The sequence below is a fragment of the Crocodylus siamensis genome, chromosome 1 (genome assembly GCF_052110815.1).
Source record: "Crocodylus siamensis isolate JL-2025a chromosome 1, ASM5211081v1, whole genome shotgun sequence".
In the NCBI taxonomy this organism is placed as follows: Eukaryota; Metazoa; Chordata; order Crocodylia; family Crocodylidae; genus Crocodylus; species Crocodylus siamensis.
In genome coordinates, this window is record NC_143395.1 from 399,468,459 (window position 1) to 399,490,025 (window position 21,567).

The window sequence follows — 21,567 nt, forward strand, 5'->3', positions numbered from 1 at the left end:
TCAAATATCACGATAAAAAGAGATACTTTTCTTAATTAAGAAATGTAGGGCTCTCCATTTTTTTCTGATGTTTCAGCTTATGTTAAGGCATACTTGCCTCATATTTTCAAACTTTTTCTGCAACTTTGAAGGCCAGAAGCTCCTTTTATTAAAAATAGTGGGAAACACAGACGTTTTCAGAATCACTTGACTCCAGGAGCTGGAGCTTTAAGACAGATAGTAAGTACTGCAAAACTTAGAGTGAAACTGTGAGATTTGATAGCAGGCATGTAGTACCGTCAATGTGGACACGGAGCTATGGAGTATTCCTTAACTAGACATAGACTGAGAGGATGGCAGATCTGGTGATCTTGCTTGCTGCCTGTGTAGAAAGAAGTGTTCACCCAAACACAGATTCAGAAAAGGCTTTGATTTCAGGTTAACCAACCTGAGCTTAAAAGTGGCAAAATGTACCATAGATATTTTCCAAACTATTATGTGGATGCTACAGTTCGGTCATATACATTTTACACATCTATGCTTGCTGTATAGTTGGTTGACTAGTTTTTCATGATTAGAAAAACACAGACTTGCTAAACTACAAAATGCAGTGATCAGGGCTCTGATAATCAGCATGCTGAAGGCAGTATGCAAGGCTAAAAATACAGAGTAGAAACAATTATCTCAGCAAAGCAACTACCAATAGCTGAACAAATTAAACAGACACAATATGAACGTCAATTTTTCAACCCTGGTTTGAGCTGTGGCAGCAATTAGAATGGCTAGCACAAGGTTTATGCTATCTTGATTCTAGCAAGCACATTTTTAATCAAAACAGGTTAGAAAAGTCCACTTGGCTCCAGCTCCTCTGTAGTATTGGACAAACTGATTTTTTAATTTGCAAAACATAAAATTAAGATATTGTACTAGCTTAGGGCCATATCCAGATTGTTTTTGTGGATGCCTAAAAGAAGACATTGGCAGAATTTAGGTACCTAAGTTATAAAACGTGATCCAGACGAACTCTGCTCCAGCAGCTGCAAAATGACATCAGCATCTAAATCATGAGATGCCTCCATTTGGGCTTGAAAGGATCTCTGCATACCTAGACTGAGGTTTCTGTGGTCCCAGAGCTGTGGCAATAAACCCTGATGCCACTCCTCTGCTGCCAAATTTCCAGACCTGGGGGGAACCCTGCTAGCCAGATAACAGGGTTACACAGACTAGATTCAGCCTGTGAGCCATAGGTTGAGCAGCACTGGCCTAGTGGATAGATCATTTGCTCTGGAAGTAAGAGAGCTGCATTATATACTTTCCTAAAACTAATGGAGTTCAAACACATCTCTTCCACTTCTTGGGACAATGCCTTCCCATTAGGCTATAGAATAGGGTGGTCTGAAGGCACCTCTATCTCTCAGTTGAAGGTGGGCCACTGGGCAGATAGGCCTGTTTGTCCTATTAAAGGCATGGGCCAAGCTCACCACATAACACAGTAGCCTGTGTAACTAATTGGGGGTGGGGGCTAGTAAGGACAAGGACAACTAAATACTGGGGACAAAAAGTAACAAAAGGATGTGCAGATGGGTCAGAGGTCCAAAAAAGAGTACCCTCAGGGGACACCGAGCAGAGCACCCTAGACAGCGCCCACCAACTCTCAAAGGCATCTAGAGAGCCGGCAGCTACTGCCCAGCCAAGCTCCGCTCGGAGATGGGAACGGAGGAAGCCCAGGAATATGGCCCACCGGTCCCTGGGGACCCTCCCTGATAAGATAGATGGCCAGCTTGGCCACAGCCAGGTGGAGGTTGACCAGGTGGTCCTGGGACTTGCGGGGGCCACAGAAGGGGTGTGAGAAAATAAATAAGTCTGGGCAGAAATGCAGCCAGCAGCTCAGTAGGAGGTTCTGGAGGAGGAGGTGCAGGGGCTGCACCATGGTGCACTTGAGGAACATGTGCCCCAGGGTCTCCCTCTGCCACAGAATGGGCACGTGTCCGGGGCAGGCACGCACCGGGCAGATAGGAACGCGAGTGGCACAGATGAGAGAGAGAGCAACCAAAAGAGAGCCTGACTCTGCAAGGTTCAGTGATGACAGAGAGTCCTGGGGTCTCGTCTCCGCTCCCAGTGTTATTTCTGTTCTTTAACCAGTGACTATGAACCAGTACCAGGTACCAGTACCTTATAAACACTCCTAAAAGTTGCCCAACATAACTTTTTCGGTATCTCAGTCTGTGCTGCTTTTCAGGACTTTTCAGAGCTCAGAGGAGGTGCTGGTAGCCTCATGAAGAAGTGGTGAATTGGCCTTTTCCGGTTGTATGAAAATGTGTTTAGCCTAGTAGGGCTAGCCCAGTTTAGCCCTCAAATCATTGAATATTAAATCTGTGTCTGGTGTAGGACCAACTGCTGTCTATTGTACTCTTCAGCTCAGTCTAATTATACAGGGAAGGTAGAGAAGGAATATTGCATTGGGGGAGGAAGGGAAGCAGTGTTGTGGCAGGTTGATTTAATTTAAAAGGATGGCAGATGCTGGCAGCTGTTTAGAGGTTTTGGAGTATTAGAAGCAGATTGAGGGGATGAATTAGTGGTCTGAGGGCAACAGAGGCAGTCAAAGGTGCACAATCAGTTTGTCAGTATCATGGCTGGGTATTGTGCATGTGTGTGTATGCCTGCGTGTGTGTGGGAGTATATGCCTATTATAATATACTTTTCTTTGGTGGTTAAAAGGATCATTGCCATATAGTGAAATATTTCATAATTTTTTATGGTCTGTTTATCCTTGGATTGGCTTACATATTGAAATGTAGCAGTAAATGCAGTATAATAGTTTGCAGACCTCTGTAAAAAACCACTATCAATGTTTCAGCAATGTACTATACATGCTTCAGAGAACTGCAGTGTCAGCAGGTTATAAGCTGGGCATGCATCCATGTTTTCCTTACTTTTAAAAGAGTCGTTGACCTAACAGAGGCCCGTATCAAAATGGGATGAACAAAAACAAGACTAGACACTGCAGTATTTGGTGAAACTTCTTTCATAGGGTAGAAAGAGTTACTGTGTATCTATTTGTGGTCATCAGAATGCTGATTGTGCACTTGTATATTCAGCAGTAATTAAAATACTCAAGGCACAATCAGCCATCACCCAGTTTAAGAGCAATACTGCATGCCAGAAGGAACTGAGAAAGAACTGTGAAGCTGCAACAGCTCCCCCCTCCCCTGTCTGTATTGTTTTTCTATTTTATTTTACTTCCTCATCTCACTGTTCCATCATCTTGCTGTGCTGTGGTAGGGGAGATTGGGCTAGGCATTAAGTTTTGGGTGTGTGTGAAAAAGTTTGCTTCCAGAAGAGAAAGACTGGCAGTGGGAATAAAGAAACAGATACAAGTAGAGCAACAAAGAGACTGAGAATTACAGGTAGACTTTGGAGGGATGGATGGAGACCTACCTCCAAGCGTCAAGAGTTTGGCTGCTCAGTAAAATTTCAGATGAATATTATTTGTTAAGAAGAGGCATTCTGTTCACCATGGAATCAAATCAGTGGCAGCAAAGGCTCATTTGGAGTATGTTTACAATATGCTGGCTCCACACATGCCATATGATTGGGAAAAAGCCACAGTCACTTTTTTGGCATGTGCCCCAGGCACTGAGAAGAGTGGTGCTGGGTGCTCTCATCACTGTTCTAATAGCAGCTATCTGAGGTTTGCTTGATAAGTGGGAGAGGGAGTGGGAGGCAGAGTGGGAGCAAGTGAGCAGAGCTTGTATTCATGGCAACACTCCCGGGTGCGGGCCACCATAGCATAGACCTGGTCCTTGGGATTCTTTTTCTCCAGTTCAGTGGACTTTGTATCACGTCCTCCATGCCTAAGGGAAAGTCCTTTAATATATTGTAGAAGTTGTAATTGTGATAGTGATGCAACAAAAACTGATTTTGCAAAAATGTGTGCTGAGCCTGGTATCTGCATTAACACCAGAGAAGGGATGTAGAACTTGTTTGGTCATGAACTTTATTTTGATTCACTGCTATGCTAGGGTGGCCTGGCTCACAATACTGAACACACCTTAGCTTATCCATAAAGTGGCCTGGATTTTTTTTTGAATTTATGGCTGATGGCCTTTTAAAATTCTGACAATTTATGAATCACCAGGGACAGGAACTAGAATGCTACGCCCTCAGGAACGCCAGCATTCAGAATGGGCAATGTCACTTGTTCTAGCTACCTCTCGGGAGCCAAGAGGCATCAAATCTTAGAACAGGGGTGGGCAACATGTGACCCACGGGCCGAATGCGGCCCGCCAGGCCATTCTATCTGGCCTGCAGAGCCCCTAAAAATTTTAGAAAGTTAATATTTATCTGCCCCTGGCTGCCTATCATGCAGCCCTAGATGCCTTGCCAAAACTCAGTAAGTGGCCCTCCACCCAAAATAGTTGCCCGCCCCTGCCTCAGAATCTCCTCCTTCTGAGTCCCACATATTTCAACTACAACTTTATTTAAGTGTTTGCTCTCTTAAAGAACAGCATCCAGGACCACACATACAGGGCATACAGGGTTAGTATTTAAGGTCAGGTATTTTCTTGTTGCAGGGAGCAAACATATCCATCCCAGCACGTGCTTGCACAGCATCCTGGCCTGTGACCTACCCAATCCATAACTGATGCTGAGTCTGACAAGTTCTCTAGGTGCCTACACAAATTTAAAAACACATGTAATCATATAAAACCTCCACTTAAAGCAACTACCTTCAGTGTTCCTATCTATCTGAAGAGCAGCCCTCCAACTTTGCACCTTATCCCATACTGTGAGTTAGCTCCTATGTTCCAGCTACCACACAATTATCCAATAAGCTCCAGTATTTCTGTCTCTGTTTTGATGACCAACACATACTGTTCTCTGCAGTTTTCAAAGAGAATGAGCACCTCCAATTCCCATTGACTAGAAATTTCCCAGCATTGATGGCCAGATACTGTTGCACTGCTAAGATCATAACTCTTTGGACCCCTCCTATCACTCCTTGTTCCAAATGTCAATTTATAACCAAAGCCAATGGGAATTTGATTACTAATTTCCATAGGAGAGAGGCCCAGATACTAATGGAAAGAAAACTAAAATTCAGCAAGCGTGTTGGGGTAAAATAAAAATAAACTGGCAATAAATAATGCAGAGGGGTTGGAGATTTTTTGGTCTGCCATCTCCCATGTAAGGAAGCCAGAGCTATGAAGTGCTTCTATTTGTGCCCTGTTATTTACCTGAAAATGAAAACCTGAGGCTAAATGTTATGTCAGTAGTATTCAGATCTAGAGCTATAAAAATGAAAAAGGAAAGGAACTCTTCTAGAAAAGAATAGAGAGACTCTAACATAATTTCCTTTTGCAGATAGCTATTTGCTCTCTAGTGAATTATCCTTTTCAGCTGTTCTCAAGAGAGTTATGGTAAAGCCAACTGGCAGGTTGCATGTTCCACATATGAATTGGCAGTGGATCATGTACAGTTTTGTACAATATATCAGACACCTGTGTTTTAGATTTCCTAGATATATAGGTGTTGGATGGCTGGGCAAAGGAATGTCTGGAGGAAGGGATGAAGACTGAACTGGATAACTCAAAGTGATTTAATTTAGGCAAGACTGGAGCGATCTGGGCTGGTGCAGGCACTAAGATGCACAGTTGACAGCTGAAAGGTTGCAAATTTGAGGCCGCAGCAGAAGTGTTCACAGTGTGTCTGTGGCCTGTTAGATTCACATGAAACTGCAAATTCTGCTAAAAACCTTGTCACAAGGACATGAAGGAAGGCAAGACTGGAAAGCCCTGTGCTTAAGACTTTCTTTCAAAGAGTGGCTGTCATTTAGTAGATGTTGATATAATGGGATCTTACCCACTTTTGAGAGCCTCACGCACTGCTGCAATATACATGACAAATAAGAAACAAAGAATATGCTGGTGACATAGTAATGAAACAGCAACCCAAAATTGTTGTGGAGAATACCTAGTTCTTACATAGCAGAGTTTATTAGCAAATTTCAGAGAGCTCTAAAAAGAGGTTAGGATCATTGTCTTCAGTTATAATTTAGGAAGCAGGCACGGAGACGGTATGACTTGCCCAAAGTCACCCAGTGGGTGAGAAAGCCAGAAGAAAATGAACCCTTCCACCAGGGGGTAGTGGCAGCAGAAAGGGACAGGTCTAATCTGTCCAAGTCTCCTTTTCTACAACAAAACTGTGGCTCAGGCCCCAATCCTGAGCCATGCTCCTGTTCCTACTGTTGGGAAATTAAAATACAACTTTCCTAGTCACCTACTTCCCACAGGGCAAGCAGCAAATTTCATCCCTTTAAGCCTCCTAGCTCTTGGAGCTATATGCTCAAAGTCTGTCTTGGAAGAAACAATTCCCACTACTTGGAGGGGTTCAAAATTAACTAGAACTACGCAAGAAATCAAAAGTGCTATTGTATGCTGCTCAATGACAGTCACAGAAAAGCAGTGAAGATGATCAGCTACATAGAGAGAGATATGTAGGGATAAAGAATCATGCTATAAATATCATGCTATTATATAAAGCAATGGACTAGTCTTCAATCCTAACTCAGTTCTTTTCTTCTTTTTTTTTTTAACTATTCTTTCAAAACTGATATAGCAGAAAAGGGCAACAAAGAATTGAAGGTAAAGGAAGACTTTCATATAAGAAGAGATTAAAAATGTAAGACATATTTACTGCCAAGAAAAGGTGAGCCAAAGGAGATATGGTAGATGATGAAAGGAATAAAAAAAGTTTATTTCCACAATACAAAGGGAAGACTATGAAATTAAAAGTGATATATTTAAACGTATAAATGATCTTTTATTGCATAGTACAGAATCAGTCTGTGGAAATCCTTGCCATAAGAAAACTGAGCAAACAAGTTTAGTAGGGTTTAAAAGCGAATGTGATAATTGTATTAATAAGAATATTTTTGTGATATCGCTAGCTAGGGCAAATATGGATGCAGCTAATACCAGCTTTCAGGACACAGTTTCATAGTTTCATAGTTTGTAGGGTCGGAAGGGACCTGAGCAGATCATCTAGTCTGACCCCCTGCCATGGCAGGAAAGAATACTGGGGTCAAATGACCCCAGCAAGATGTCATCTTTAACCAGTTTCAGCAGAGGTAGGTAGGAAATGATTTTCTTGTCTGTGAAAATGTGAGGGCTTTTTGCCCCAAACTGAGAAGAAAACTCAAAATTTCAAAAATTTTGAAGATCAAAATTACACATATATATTTCATACATATAATCTTATATATGTATAATTTTGGTCTGAAAAATGTTGGTGATTTTATAGCTATATATTTTAATTTTAATAAGTTTTGATTATATTGCTCAGCTTTTTACTATTTTGATTTTTATTCTAATTTCAGATAAAAAAACTCATTCCAAATGCAAAAAACATAATTTTTCCATAATGCTAAAATTACCATTTTAAAACTTTTTTCAGCACTTTTAATCAAGATCAGCTCTTTCCTGTCAAAAGATTGTTTTGGCAATTCAGCATTTTCCAAAGGAAAAAAATCAGTTTATTGAAAACTCTCATCCGACTTCAATTTCAGGCACAAAGGAAACTTCCCCCACTCTATCAGAATTGTACAGTATGATGATCTTACACTATCCTTAAAGCAACTGGCACCAGGCTTTCTTGGGAGGATGATACTGGGCTACTTGGATCCTTGGGGTGACTCAGTATGGTAACGGCCATTTTTATTGAGAAGGAGTTAGACCCCTATACATTATATAGTCCCCAGATGCACAGAAATGGTTAAGTGTGTTAGTCTGAAATCAGGCAAAAGGTAGGGTAGAGTAACTCCTTAGAGAATAATTGGTGCAGAAACACATGAACTTTTGTAGGCAATACCCTACTTCAGATGTTAGGTTACTGCGTACAAAAGCTCATACTTCTCTAAACCAGTTGATCCCTGTCCTACCTGCCCCTGTTACTCAAATGTGGCTGTACAGTAGGTAAAAGGGGCATTTTGGTATTAAAAGCATGAAAATAAAATCAGGGATGACATTCTGGCCCTTTTGAAGTCAAAAGGAGTTCTGTTATTGACTCCCATGGGGCTGAGATTTCACCCTCTGAGGCAAAACCAGCAGAAATTTTGTCCATTCTGGCTAAGTTGGGTTTACCCAGGCCTAGACGCAGGATATAGAATCAAAGCTACTGAAACTGGAGAAGGTGCTAGGAATTGAGCCTCTGTAGCTGCGCTTCAAGCCATTCTCTTCACAGTGTCTGCAGTAAAGGAAGGAGGGAGGAATTAGGGAACTGCTTGATCATGCCTAGCTTATTTTGTTTTCACTCTGATGCAGTGAGAGTATCTTGCTCCTGTTTAGTAAAATTCACTCCTTTGCATGTGGGCCCTACCTCATGGAAGGCTTGCCCTCCTCTCCTACACACCCCTCACCCTTGCCAAACTGGATGAACTGGATACCTTCCCAAGATACACCCCAATACTTAAAAGCAGAATTGCTGACCTCATGTAATTCAGTGTTTAATTTAGCTCCCAGTAACTAAAATGACACAAACTTGCATAGACACCAATGATTAGGACCTTGACAAACTTCTTATTTAAATTATACCCAAGTCTGAAATGGAAGATATATGCAACTTGACTATATGCAGTGATATTAGACAGAGATTTCTAACATGAGGAGTTAGCAATGGAACCCACTGGAGAAAGTCTAAAATCATGGGTCAGTTTACTTTCCTCATCCTTGCTAAATTGTTTGTTTGGCCCTACCCTCAGCCCTCTTGCACAACAGAACAACATTGATCTAAGTCCCTTATATATTCATGGTGCCTATAACAAGGACATGCTTAGGGATACCATGGCACCCCCTTGAAGGTCACCTAAGTCCTGGTCAACCTTTGCTCCTGTCTCTCAGGGTCTGTCCTGGTGTCTCACCTGCCATGCCTTTAACATTGCTGATGGAGAGCCTGCCCCTGGAAGCTGGTGATCTCTAGATGCTGCTCTTAGTCCTTTCTTCTATTGCCCTAAAGTCTCTGTCTCTCTGCCTGAACCAATCCTGGGCCCCCCATATCCCAATCCTTGTCCAGGCTTCAGCCTGTTTGGCCTTAGCCCTTTTTGCCTCTAGTTGAGGCCCCTGGCCCAGGCCCACTGGTTTGGGCCTTGGCTCTTTGGGCCTTAGCCTTGCAGTGGAGGGTACCTACCTGGTACCCTGCTCATGGCCTCTTTCACTCCTACAGTCTCTCCCAGTCCTTCAGTTATTCCGCAAACATAAGCAAACAAACACCAATACAACTGAAATACACGCAAACTGCTTTCACAAAGCTCATCCCCCTGCTGTCCATCACTATCCTCCCACAAACAAAAGCTCCCAGGGCTAGGCTCACTCTCACCCTTGTGGGTAGGGTGGGTATACCTGGGCACCGCTTCCCGTAGTCAGCCTCCCTATGGCAGCTCCTCTCCCTGCAGCCTGCAGGGCCTGACTGCCCACTGTGGCTCAGACCCTGGGCTTATATACCTGGGAGCCCCACCCCCTTTCTGTCCTGTGCCTTCTCCAGCCATGCACAGGGGCTTTATTCTCTTCATTAGGGGGAAGCCTGTACTCTTGCCGCTGTGACCCCACACAGCCATCTTAGGCTGCTGCATCCTCTTAAAGTGACATAAGCCCCCTGACTCCCTGTTACAGAGCCCTTCTTCCTGGACAGGCTGCTTCAATCCCCGATCCCATCTCAAATGCTTTTCTTTTTAATGTCATCTGCCCAGTCTCCCACCTTCATGCGGACTGCATTGGCACATGCCCCGATGCACTAATTTTCCTCCCCCTCCTTTGTGTCTGAGTAACAGAGTTTGGGTCCCCTGCTGCAGAGTGGGAGGGTTCTTTTGGATAAAGATGATTGGTGAGTCAGAGGGAGGAATGAGGGAACTACTGGCAGGGGAAGGAGGAAAGGTGATTAGATGGTTAAAAGCAAAGGACAATATTGGACTAGGCATTGGAGGACATTGGCACATTTGGCACATTTTGCTTATCTCTAGGCAGATCTGGGTACTCGCACCCCCATTTGGTTCATGCTTCACCCAGGGTTTAAAACAAGCTGTGACAATAGCATTTCTAGTCAGCAGCACTGTGGGAGCCACTTGACTTCATGGCTCATTGTGATCTACCTGATCCCTTCTAAACACTTTATTCCATGGGAGTTAACAACCCTCTCTTCTTTTTAATGGTCTTGATGTTCCACCACTGAAGTTATCCTTTGTTTTGTAGTTTCGCTGTCCGTTATGTGCTGCTGGTAATGAAGCTCCTATTTCATAGCTCTGCAGATGTTTTTAACTCATTCCAATGATGTTACATTTGTTTTTGCTTCAATCCTAAACTGAATAATAAATCCCTAGGGTCCTAGCATATAAGCAAACTTCTGGTTTATTTTTAACTGGAAAAATTGTGTGTTGTTTTGCACCCCACCATCTGCACCCCCTTTTCAAAACTCTAGATCTGGCCATGGTTCTACGTCATTTGGGAGCTTACTCATTCTAGTCCAAGAAGAGGCATAGCCATTTTGGCATCCTGAGCAGAGATGCTGGAGGATACGGGGTGGTACTGAGTGCTGGTGGGTCTTCCCTAATCCCAGAGACTCAAAGACCCTGGCTGCTGCTGCTACTGCTACTGTGCAGCCTCCCTGTACACTAGTGGCTGCTGCTGACACAATGGGGCCACTGTTCTGGTGCCTCCACCCCACATGGCTATCCCTAGTTATGCTACTGAGCCCAAGTAGGGAGTTCTCTTCTTCTGTCTGAAGAAGAGGCACTCTGAAGCAATAGGTTCCTTCCTCACAGGAAAACAACTGGCAGCACAGACAGCAAGGCATTCATTCCTCCCAGTAGCCATTGGTTATTCTCAGGGGTGGGCAAAATGCAGCCCATGGGCTGGATGTGACCCACCAAGCCATTCTATCTGGCCCATGGGGCCCCTAAAAAATTTAGAAAATTAATATTTATCTGTCCCTGGCTGCCTGTCATGCAGCCCTTGATGGCTTGCCAAAACTCAGTAAGCGGCCCTCTGCCCAAAATAATTGCCCGCCTCTGGGTTATTGAGACCTGAGCTTTGCAGTTTAAATCAAGAGCAGTCTCAGGAATGTCTGTGCGCCTGCACTTAATAGGCAATATTTTATATTATATAATACTTTCTGTATTTTATAGTCTATTTAATATCGTTGCACCCTATTATATTATATTTAGTATCATTTACACCCAATTATATTATATTATATTATATTATATTATATTATATTATATTATATTATATTATGTAAAATATTGCCAATCAGAGATAATGGTAGCTGATGAAAAAGAGCCATATATATCCAAATACACATTCATGATATTTATTTAGGTTGGTGTAGCTGGGAGTCTCATGTAGTGTTTATTTCTAAGACAGTTTGGAATTGCTGCTTAGATAACCTTACTTGAGATAAATTCCCTACCGAAGCCGGCCATAGGGGTGGGTGATGTGGACGACCCCCAAGGCACTGTGGTTAGGGGTGTGCCAAACACACACAAACACACGTGCACAAACGTATGTGAGCAGTCTGCACTCATAGTGTGTGTATGCATGTGCATGTGGAAACTGCTGAGGATCAGCCCCCACTGGAATGTGGTCAGCCGCAGCAGCGGGCAGTGTGGTCGTGCGGTGCTGCTGCAGCCACCTCAGCTGCACGTCCTCCCTTAGTGTCACTGCAGGCCAGCCAATGCAAGTGTGCTTGCCTCCCAGACCAGACTAGATGAGCTGAGCTGCGCCACACCGCCAGATCAACACAGGCAGCCGGGCATGTCCTGTGTGAGCAGTGGCTACCAGTGCCATCCGTATGCATACCCCTGAGCATTCATTCCTACCAGGACAGAATGGCCTTGTGCTCCAGCAGGCAGAGCCCACCCGCAGTCAACTGGAGCAGGGGCTGTGCACGCAGGCTGCCTGCCCACAAAGCCCCACGTTCCTGAATACGCATTGTGCACATCCATTGTGCACCGTATGCACACATACCCGCATACCTCTCTCACATACAGAAATAAACCCTCTGATGCATGTATGGGTGCACACAAGTACACATGCATGCAAACACACTTTCAGTCTCCTTCTGCAGTCAGTCTCACACCCTGCTACACAACCATGCAGGGCCCAAGCATCAGTTGTTTGGGGCCAGCACAAACTTGTAAGGCAGGCCCCGTCCCACCCGCCCACATACAGAAAAACTCATGAATCATGAAAGAACATTTTCTATTTTAATTCTGAAATTATATTCTACATTGCTGACTATTTTGTAACTTTTCGGTTTTTGGTCCTGCTAATGGTATTATCCAGTCGATGTTTTGATTTTTTTGTTCTAATGGAACAACATGACTGCAACCATTTTATAAACAGACCAATTCACTTTAAAGCTTTATTTATCTGGCCTTTTTCATTGCAAATTCATGAATTATCTCCCCAAAGTCAATTTCTCTTGCAAGTTCACACTCGATAGACAAAATAGCAAGGTGGTTTAACCGTTCTTGTCCCATAGTAGGACGCCTGCAGTTTTTGATGAGTGCTAGCTTGCTGAAACTTCTTTCAGCTTCTGCTACAATCACTGGCAGCATACAAAAGATCTGTATAACTATGCACACTTCACTGAAAATTAGATGTTTTTTGTAAATCTCAATAAGATAAGTGGGGGTAGCTCATACTCTTTTCCAAAAGTAAATCTGAAGATTTTTTTCACATGCAATATTTCGCAAGGAAAATTCTCAGAAAGATCTGTGGGATACCTGTGAAGTAGACATTTAGAAGCTTTGTCCAGTTCCTCATGCGCTGGTGTCAAGTATTTTAGGACTGAATGGAATGTAAAACAAAGTTATCGGTTGCTTTGAATCTGCGCTGTGTTCCACAGATAATGTGATCCAAAGATGCATCAGAAACGTTCCTTCTGAATAAAGATTTTGGATCATTTTCAGAGATGATAGAACATGATTCCTCAGCTGTGTCATCATCAAATTTTTTTCCGCTTCTTGCCTCTCTTCTTCAGTAATTGTGGCAAAGTTCCCATGTCTTCTGCTACAAGACGTGCTTCCTGTAGAATTTTGGGCCACTGATCTCTAAGTTGTTTTACTTCTTCAATAATATCAGCAATGAGAGCTGCCTCTGATTCAAGAGAGATTCCCCTGGCTTGCAAAATCTTGTTTCTGTCATCAATACTTGAAAGAACCTTGTACCAGAAACTACCCAACAAAAAGCATGAAAATGAACTGAAGTACCCTTTCACTGCTTCCAGTTGTGACTGAGCGTTGTGTCTCAAAGTTAATTCAAAAGCACATTGCAGTGCTTCCAGAATACCTAGAAGATGCCTTGTGAGTGCACAGATAACATCACCACATGCACTGCAGCATATCTGACAGAGAGTGGAGTGAGCAGTGTATCTTATCTGTTATAATCATCCACCTCACAAGGCTAGCACTGAAAAACACAAAAAGTTGCTGCACACGACCAAAAAATGTTTATGTTTCAGTACATGCTGCTGCAGCAGTAAGTCCTACAAGATTTAGTGAATGGGAAGCACAAGGAGAATACACAGCAAGTTCATTTTTGGACATAATGCAGGCCTAAATGCCTTTTATTTTCCCTGACATATTAGAGCCATTATCAACACCTTGACTTCTACAGTCATCAAGAGGAATGTTATGACACTTCAAGCTGGCAATTAGCATTTCAGCTATCTGTTCTCCATTTTTTTAAATCAAAACTCAAAAAAACCTTTCTTTAATGTTAAATGTACCAGTATCTTTGTTGTGAATTACAAATCGGAGTATCAGCATATGTTGTTCTTGGTGACAGACATCAGGAGTAGCATCACAAATGATAGAATAATAAATGGCTTTTTCTCTCTCTGCAAGGATGGCCTCCTACATACTCTTACCAAATAATTCAATAAACTCATTTTGACTCTCCCATAAGAGATAATGAGCCTATCCTTGCATCGTTTTGCCCTCTGTTTGCTTCTGTTTGACTTTGGCCAAATGGTCATGAGTGATGCTGTCATAATGAGCTATTAACTCAAGAGTTCCAAGAAAGCTGCCATTGTGTGCATCACCTTTCAGATTATCATCTCCTTGGGATGTTAAACCTCTTGAAGCAAGATATAAGGTAACATCCAACAAACTGTCCAATATTTCTTTCCATCATGTTTCTTCTGTTAATATTTGGTTTTGAACCTCACTGTCCACTCCATGTCCACCTGACAGTGACTACTTCCACTGGCAGTAGTACATTTTATGTGCTAAGCTCTTTTCATGTTCAGTAAGTTCATTATGTAGCTTTTGCCATTTTTTCACATTTGGTGAATACCCTTCACTTTTTGCCAGCATACTGCATTGTTTTTGTCTCCCTTCAGAAAGTATCCAACATGGAAAACAATACAGCGCAGGATTGTTTCTCCAAACGAGCCAGTCTCTTGGTAGCTGTTCTCCATTGGAAGTCTGACATTTGAGAAAAAATTCAGGAAACATATACCCACCACCATCTTTTGGAATTGACTTTGCTAGCTTCCAAATTTCTTCCAAAGTCAGGACACCAGCTAGAACAGTTTTTTGGCTGACAGAATCTGTTATCAGTTTAGGCCACAAGCCTGGGTCTTTGAAAAAGCATGAATCCGATATTGTTGTACTACTCTCTCCTGTTTTTTGAAAGCCTTCTTCTGAACATAGAGGTGCTAATGGTGATATTACCTATCTTTGGAAAGCATTAGATTGGAATCACATGATGCATCTGGCAGCTTTTCTTCATCATCAGTTGCCACAGACACAGTCTGTATATTAAAATCATTTCCATCTTGCTTTTGTTCATCTACTTCCCTAGTTAGTGCATTGGTCGAGCTAGACTGCAGAAAGGCCTGTCTGTTTTGAAAACCTGGAGGATTGATTGGTGTCCTTTCGCTTCTTTTAGTTCCTCTCCTTATGTTTCTGGCTGCCTGATTTGTATTTATAGCTAGACATGGTGCATGTGTGTATGAGAGACAGAGAAAGAGAAAGAAGTGTCCTTTGCTTCCAGGCACTAATCCTATCCCTGTTTCAGTTCTTCTCTGTGCAGTATTGAGACCACCAGGCCTAAGTCACTTTCGGGCCTGTAAATCCAACCAGCAACACTATGGCTTCCACTGTCCCTGGAATCAGTGTCCCTGGTTATATGGTGCTTTGTCCCTCCCCTCTCCATCTATATGCACAAGGGACTCTGGGGCTTGTAATGCTTGAGAAAGCGTGTCACATAGGGAAGCATAAATACCTCTGGCTCTCAAAGCAGAAGTCCTAGAATGAACTGCACATGCACACACTCCCTCACTGTTCACAATGTAGCTTATCCTGCTTCTGATTGGCTCCAGCAGATCTCACAGTGGAGACCCCATATAGGTAGTACATAACTTTCCATACATATCCTTAAGCATGACTTACAATTTAGCCTTCGTTTTTTCCCCCCCATGGTAATCGGGTTGCAGCCTGGGCTGGGACCCCTTGGATCCCCGGGACCTGGTAAAGTGTATCCTTACCCCCCTCTCCCCCCCACGCTTGGGCCCTGCAAACATGCATGCAACGGTGTGTCCCATGCCACTGCCTGCCTGTCTGCCTCTGCCTGCAGCAGTGCTGCTGACTTGGGGGGGAGGGAGGGGCGCCAAAACAGTAGGTTGCCCAGGGTGCCTTTTTTTCCTAAGGCCAACTCTGCCCTGCACTAAGGCAGATCACTGAGTACCTAGTGCCTAGCCAATGTGATTTATCCTGGGGGTCAAGTCAAGTCAAGTCAGGTCCGTCCTGAAGCTGCTGCAACTGTCGGGGTACACTAGATGCTGCAACAACCCTCCTCCACTCCACAAGGTTAGTTGAGTTGCTTTGCTTCATTGGTGATTCTTCAGGCATAGTAACCTGGTGGTCCCTGTCTCCTAAGTATGGATGGCCATTGGCTCATAGGGGGTTCATCTGCCCTTTGACGGGTCTTGTTTTTAGTCCTGCTGGGGTTCAACACACCCTCCTGAATCTGTAATTACCTGGATGTAGAATTGGTCTGGGAAGGGAAATAAGCATAGTATGTGTGAAGTGAAAGGAGCTGATTTACTGCAGCTGGTACTCTGCCACACTTACACACACACACACGTGCGCGCGCGCACGCACACACACACACACACACACGTTCTTTATTACCCTAGCTCTGATCATGAAAGTTTACTCCAGTTCAACACCATGGATTGCAGTGGAGTTCCTCCAGTGTAAAACCGGAGGCACACAGTGGTGACCCCAGCAGTCACTCCACCTCCTTTTACTAAAAGTTTTCTCTTTCCCCCTGCCAGCACCTTATTTTATACCACTCACCTTATTTTAATGTCTCACCTGGGCAGAACCAAGGAAGTTCCAGATTATGTTGAACTTTCAAGACCATAGCATACAGGTATATCTGAAATTAGGCAGAATATATTTACCTTCCCTACCACGATGCAAAATAAAAGGCTTTTTACTCTGATACGGTTAAAATTGCAAAAAGAAACAAAATAGAGTTTTAGTTTTGCAACAATATAAATTCAGTTGCTTCACCTAGGTTAAAACATGCTGTTTACAAAGTTAATATTTATAATGATAATAAAGTCCCCTCCAATCCCCCCACCCCTCTTGAAACTACTACCTATGGGATGGATCAGTAACAGGGTGCCCATGTTAAAAATCCTCAGTTCAGCACGGCATACTTAAACAAGTTATTTTGTGCTGGCTTCTGTTGATTTAAAATGAGATGACAGAGAGAGAGATTAGCTAAAACCACAGACATTATAAATTGCAATTTGGCCTCAAAAGCTGAATGAAGAAGAAATGCTTTGATCTGTGACTCATTTGGGGCTAGGCTGAAAAGCATTTGAGGGGAAAAATATGTACAGGGAAAAAAAGAACATGGACATAAACAGAATTTTCTCAAATTACTCTAGCTGACCTAAATAAGTGTTCAGCATTAATGGAGTTACTTTAATCAGAGTGTAATAATTTCTATCTTCGTAACTGGGAGAGGGCATACAGAATGGTGTAGTGGCATCATAAACTGGAGTACCTTGCATGACAACATTGCAGTCTCTATCCCAGTTCATTAACATGTCTAAAAAGACTCATTTGAAAGACAAAGACCCAGATTTTGGCTCATACTCTAGACTTTTTGTGGGAAATATGCTGGGAGAAATTGGAAGAGGACCTTTCCTAGCCCATGAGATCAATTTATAAGCTAAAGGAACTGGTTTGATTTATTTTTAGTCATAAAAGCCTTTGAAGTCAGTAGGATTTAAAAACATGCTTAAAGCTATGCTTGTGCTATCGCAGAGCTCAGGGAAAAGCAGAGAAACTTCTTGCTTTCAAAAAAGGCTTTATTGCAACTGCTAAAAAACAAAGATGGCTGACAACTTCCTGTTGGTGTCATCGTGTCAGCCCTCAGGAGGGGGTTAACCCCGACTACTACAATGCACTTGCTTCAGTGTTTTGATGAAAGAGGTCAAATTTTCCCTATTGGTTTGTTTTAGACAACCCAGCCACATCTCTTTCTCTTTCAGCCCACCCAACCTGGCACACCCTGTACAAGCTGCCCATGGCCAAGAGAATTGGTGACCACCAGTGGCAGCTGCTGCATTGGGCCCAGGCCACAGGCACCTTTGTCTGCTATCTGGACCCAATGGGTGTGGCAGCCTGCCCTTTCTGCAAGGAGGAAGTGAAGGACACTCTCTCCTAGACTACTTGCCACCCCCCGCTGACACCACCGGCAGCGATCCCCACTGGCCACTGCCAACAGTGCTGACACTGCCAGCGGTGGCTGTGGGTGGTCGCTGACCTTTGGTCGGCACTTGCCACTCCACCCCTGCTGCTAACAGCCCTGGCAGCATCTGCGGGCACTGCTGCTGCACTCCCGCCACTCCCACCACTGCCACTGTGCTCCCGCCGCCACCGTGCTCCCCCCCAGCCACCAGGGACACACGTCATTCATGGCTGTCAGCACCCTTTTGGCACACTGGACTTGGACTTCTCTGAGATTGTGTACACTTTCTCTCCCACATACTGAAAGACCGAGGGGAAAGTGATTCACCTGGCCAATTTCCTGCTAGGCTAGGACAAGGTGATAACCCTGAAAAGCCACAGAAACCATCTCTGAGGGGCTGGCATCAACACCCTCCAACTCCTTCATTTCTTGGTCCAGGTATCACATATAGTTTCATAGTTTCATAGTTCCTAGAGTCGGAAGGGACCTGAACAGATCATCGAGTCCGACCCCCTGCCATGGCAGGAAAGAGTACTGGGGTCAAACGACCCCAGCAAGGTGTTCATCTAGCCTCCTCTTAAAGACCTCCCAGGGTAGGAGCCAGCACCACTTTTCTCCCAGAAGTTGGTTCCAGATCCTAGCCGCCCGGACAGTGAGTTTGGACATGTCACCTTGCAACAAAATGTACACCTCACACTACGCCATCACAGGCACTCTGCAAGGTGGAAGATGGACAGCTAGCCCTAAATGTATAACCTCATAAAGGGCATAGTGGGGGAAAGGGTTTCAAGTGGTTTTTGTTCTGTGTACCAGGCTCATCCCAACAGAGGACAACACTCTTCTGCATTTTCATCTTCTGTTTTTAATATTTTTATAATAATATTTTTAAAAGTCAAAAAATTGTCTCCCTCTCTGTCTTCCCTCTCTTCCCCTCCTAGTCTGGCTTTCCTTTCAGGAATCATCTCTTTTTCTAGAAAGTCTCTCAATATCTATATTGTGGATCCTCTTGCAGAGATATAGTTCACTTTATCAGCAGTCTTGGCCTTTCTCACTAGCTCTGGCTTAGTATCCTATTAGGTATATAGCAGTCTCTTGCTGGTTATACTGTCTAAATTTTTTATATAAATTTTCATCTTATACACAATTCTCCTACTGTTCTTATTTGGAGATATTAGGGGACAATACTAGGAGACAGTTATGCGAAGGAAAGATTGCTTTCCTTGTACAGGATGGGTCTGTTAGTCTAGCAAAAGCCAGATGAAAACCCCAAGGCAGACTTTCCAGCCTCAGAATTGTGCTCCAGGCAGCAGCAAACCAACCTGAGTAGGAAAGCCAAGGTCCTGGAAGATGGGCCATAGCTGAAAAAGCCTGTTTTTCATGTTCCAAGTAAGTTATGGAGCTGGGAATCCTTCTTACCTCCTATGTTTGGAATGTGTCTGAAGCAGGGCAAAAACAAACCCTCCAGATTTGGTTTATTAGGAATGTTAAGGGGAAAGGACCTTTTCAGTTCCCATTTTGTAGACAGATTGCATCTCTGTGATATTCTGTATTTAGACTCATTTCTGTGTAGCAAGTACTATGATAGCTGTGTTAGTGCTCCGGAAGCACTGATCCTCCTGATTTTTTAAATTGGATGTATGGACACGCTTCTGCTCAGGTCAGTTTCAGGAGTCTTCATCAGCATATTTGGTATGCATGGTGTTGTAAACCCTGGCCATCAATCCAGCTAATGCCCTTTCAGTTCAAAATGGAACTGTGAATGACACTAGAATTCCCAAGTTTATCCTGGGCTGAAATCAATATAGCTTTTTTGCTGAGCTTTCCAGTAATAACACCTATTAACTCCAAGTCCTCTCTCCATTCTGACACATACTTCCTTCATACCCCGAGCAATTCACTGTAGGTCTATGAGTGGACCAAATATGTATCCATGTACATATAAAAGATGAAAAACTGTGACAGGCTTTGAATTGGGTAACCCTGCATCTATTTCTTTTGTTGGTCAGGCTGACCATCTGGCTGGCAGTCAGTAAAGCTAATCAAGTTATGCTCACTATGTCGGCTTATTCAAACTGTGTTGCAGAAGGAGCTGACAGTGCCTTGGGAGGAACAACATTCACTTGGCCTCTCTGCCTTAGATTCCCTTACAGTAAATGTGACCAATGAAACTTCACCTCACAATATCTCCTGGGTCTGTTGTGAAACTTGATTAGATAATGGGTCCTTGTCTTGTCTTCTTTTCCTTGCTTACTTGAATCACTCCATTAAATAGAATGGGACTGGCTTCCAGAGCAGGGCAAGTAAGATGTAACCCAGTGTTTCTATAACACTTTAAATATGGAATGCTATTATTATATAGTAAGGGAGTAACAGTGACCTTACTATTTGGAATTCTCTTAATTTTGAGAGTTTGATTATTTAAACTTAGGTTCTGGTCCAGCACAATGCCTGACTACATGCTTAACTTTCTGCACTGAACAGTCTAAGTACTAACAGTCACATGGTTAAAGGTAAGCACATATGTAAGTGCATTGCCAAGTCAGAGTTTTAGTGCTCCATTATTACTATTTTTTGCTGTGAATTAGTTTTCTTGGTTCCAGAGTGAATGTATGTTGGCTAATTGAGAGAGAAAATTAATGGAAGAACAGAAGGCCAGGTATCTAGGACTCACAACTGCTATTATTTCAATATAATAAACCTTCTGGCTTATGGATTTAGTATCCCACTGAGGTATTCAGGCAGTTACACAAAACACTCTTTCTTCCATCTAGTGTTTGAGGGTGTCGCCAGACTGCCGAGATGCAGTTCTAGGGTTATCATTTACTTTTCCCCTTGCTGCTGAGACTGTATAGAATCATAGGGTTGGAAGGGCTCTTAAGGATCATTTCATGCAATCCCCTGTATAGATGCAAGGTCCACTGTTCCTAAACTGTCCTAGCAAGATGTTTATAGGATAGTGGTGCTCAGTCTTTTGTTGGCACATACCAGATGAGTGCCTTGGTGCTGGTCCACGGGCTGGATTGGGTCCCATGAGCTGGGATAAGGCTTCATGCTGCCTCCCCAAGCCCTGTGTTGCCTCCTAGGGCCCTGAGCTGTAGGACTGGGGCCCACACTGCATCCAGCCAGCTCCCATGTGCCCAGATTGGGCATGATCACTGGCCCTCTAAGGCTTCTCAGAGGTCCAGAAATTGGGCAGTAAGGGGGTGGTAATTGCTGCCACTGCTCCCATGCTGCCAAATTTTTGGACATGGGGAGACTCCTGCAGGTCAGATGCCATGGCTCCACAGCCTGCATCTGGCCCATGGACTGGGGGTGGTTGAGCACCCCTGTCCTAGAACAAGAGGAAGCTCTACTGCAAAGCATTTTCTTATATTTCGTGCTTCTTAAATGTGAAACTGTTGACTGTATTTTAACTCAGTATATAAAGTCTTGGCACTATAGCAAAACAGCAGACTGCATAATGGGTGTGTTGAAAGAGTGAGCAGATGGTAGACTGTTAGCATAAGAATCTAGCAATGCATTTAGAAAAACAGATGATTTTGGAAAATGAAAAATTGTGAAGTATCCCCTCCCCCACCTCCCGTGTGCATATCCATAAAGTGTTAGCTTGGCAGCAAATGATAGGAGTGACTCAGTTTTGATACATGAGCAAAGGTTTGCAAGAATTAGCAAGGAGGTGACAAAAATCACCTCCTTTTCATGTATAATAATACCCGATTGGATTTTAACCTCATTTAACACCATGGACCAACCCTTCCCTGACACCACTTACTGTGGTTGATAGCAAGGGAGGCCTGACTAGAACAGTAGCCCTTTCCAG